Source organism: Callorhinchus milii, unplaced genomic scaffold (assembly GCF_018977255.1).
Source record: "Callorhinchus milii isolate IMCB2004 unplaced genomic scaffold, IMCB_Cmil_1.0 Scaffold61, whole genome shotgun sequence".
Lineage (NCBI taxonomy): Eukaryota > Metazoa > Chordata > Chondrichthyes > Chimaeriformes > Callorhinchidae > Callorhinchus > Callorhinchus milii.
Window position 1 is genome coordinate 79,742 of NW_024704802.1, and position 3,010 is coordinate 82,751.

The 3,010-nt window shown below is 43.4% G+C and overlaps 1 long non-coding RNA gene across 1 annotated transcript; it reads right to left on the minus strand.

The window, feature by feature from the left end:
* Positions 1-267: 267 nt before the first annotated feature.
* LOC103191151 lies at positions 268-799 on the minus strand. The gene is made up of 2 exons (XR_489226.2): positions 637-799; positions 268-452 (listed from the first exon to the last, which is right to left on the minus strand). It is a non-coding gene; the product is annotated as an uncharacterized LOC103191151 (long non-coding RNA).
* Positions 800-3,010: the final 2,211 nt, after the last annotated feature.

Below are 3,010 nucleotides of genomic sequence, written 5' to 3' on the forward strand. Positions count from 1 at the left end.
AGTTAGACAATTAGACCAATTGTACTCGGACATGTACACACACACTGACTGCTCTCACCCGAACACACACACACTGACTGCGCTCACACACACACACATACACTGACTGCTCTCATTTTCTCACAGACACTAACTGTGAGAGAAAATGCGTTAGTTGTACTCGATTACAACAGTTTAGCAGTGACTGAGGGCTGGGATTTCCAGCCGCCCGCACGCCCGTAGGCGGTGTGTGTCATTAACGGTCACCAGAGCAGAGATGGCAGGGGATTCAGGATTAACATCTTTAATAATCAGTCACTAGAGTGTCCAGAATATATTCCATCTTACACAGACTGTGTGGGCAGTCAATGCCTCAGCCAAAGAAGGAAAAGCTCACTGAGAGCTCAGCTCTGATTCCCCGCAGTGACCTCAGCTGATTCCGTCCGTCTGAACTGAACCTATTCCCCCACAGCCTGAAACACATTAAAGAGGGATAATGGGATAATGGGATAACGCATGGGATAATGATACAAACTGTAAACTGTTCATGTCGCAGTTTAGTACAAAAATAACTAAATCCCTTGAAACTGTTTCCATTCTGATACGCAGCCCTTTCTCTGTGTGTTGATCACATTAAACACTGACACAAACACTCACCTGATCTCCTCCAGACTGGTGCAGGTCTCTATGAGGCGGCGGAGAGCGGGTACAGAGCCGTCTGTGAAGGAGTTAGACCTCAGGTCCAGGATCCTCAGTGAGCGGTTTGTACTGAGAGCGGAGACCAGATCATCAGTGCAGCCATCGCTCAGTCTGTTACCCCACATCCTGGAGATCAGAGACACAGAGACACGACAGGGATCAGAGTAAACACAGTGTGTATAACACACTGTCGCTCACTACAGGCCGTCACCCACGGAAGGAAGAGTCGTCAGAGACCACAAGCGAATACAAAAATGGAAACGTCCCTCAGACAGTCCCTGCCCCCAGCGAGCGGGCCTCAGAGAGTTTGCCCGACATCCAGATATAATATATCATATAACAATAATCCTGACATTTGATACAGCGCCTCATCATGTCTTGGAGACACCTCAAAGCTCTTCAGAGAATATACTGTAAAAGTGAATTGATTGTTTCTTTTTTGTGTGAAATATTTATTTGAAGGGATTATTAACGCTGGAAACGCGATCTACATATCGTCTAACAACCGGATTGTGACTGACTGTGAGGCAAATAGACACGACTGGATTAAGGAAACATCCGTAAGGTTTTGCTCTGCCAGGAATCACCCCCAGGCCCTCTCGCTAGCGAGGCGAGGGCTCTAACCACTGAGCTACAGGGCTCAGACTGCAGTGTGTGAGCAGACACAGGCTAACTCATGGCTGAAGCTGGGTAGACTTTATTCTGAGGGAGGGTTTTGCACAGACATTTTGACTGTAAATACACCAACAGAAAACTATCTCAGGACATAATTTTTCCACGAAAATAATTTGCATCCTGGAGCTACAGCCATTTGGGAATATGGATGAAATCATTGACTTTGAATGAGTTAAACGTCTCAGGATTATGGAGGAAACCCCAACATCATACATGTCTGAGCCGGACAAGTTGCAGGAGTGCACACACACATACACACACAACACATATAGACACGCATACAAAAACAAACACACGCACACATACATACACATTTACACACATACACATACAAATACACACAAGCACACACGTACTCACAGATACAGATACATACACACAAACAAACATACACGTAAACACACACAAACACATAAACGAACATACACACAAATACCCACACTGCACGCACATACATAAGCAGACACATATAGGCACATAAACACCCATGATACACCCATAAGCACACACATACAATCACACGCACAAACGCACACATAATCACACGCAAAAACGCAGACAGACACACACAGAAACAAACACACAGAAATACACATACACGTACATGCATACTAGCAAGCAATCTCGCACAAACCCCAACACACAGAAACACACACAATTATCGCACACAAACTCACCCACGCAGACACATACGTATGCAAACATACACACAGAAACACACACAAACAAACACACAGATACACATCCGCACACAATGCCACACACACAAAGAAACACACACAAACACATTCACACGAACGCACACACACAAAAACACACGCAAACACACACACAGAAAAAAACACACAAGCACGCACAAACATACATAAACACACACACAAGCACACACACATACACAAAAACACGCACTTACGTGCACACACAAACAAACACAAACACACACACAAAAACATACAAACACACATAGAAACACATGAAGACACACACTAAAAAACACACAAACACACACAGAACCTCAAAATCACATACAAACACAAAAACATAAATGAACATACACACAACCAAACACGCACAAGTATACAGACACACAAACACAAAAAACACACACCGAAACGCACAGACACTCACAAAACGCTTACAACCTCATTTGCATTAAATCGCACACACACCTACACACACGGAAACACACACACGCAAACACTCACACAAGCACACAAACATAAACAAAATCACACACAAACACACACGCATAAATATATATACACACACACAAACTAACACATGACGCACAGACAAATACACACACAGACACACACATACATAAATACACATGTGCACACACAAACAAACCCACAGATTAATATACACACACACGCAAAACAACTCACGCAAGCACACACACAAGCACACACAAACATAAACAAAATCACACACAAACACACACACACTCATGAATACACATACACACACAAACAAACACATGACCCACAGATGCACACACAGACACACAGAGAAACGCACACGCAGAAATACAAATGCAAACACATGCACACAAACAAACACAGACACACATAAATACAAACACACAAAAACATACATGCACAAACAAACACACAAACGTACTCATACAAATGCGCACATAGAAAATACAATCACA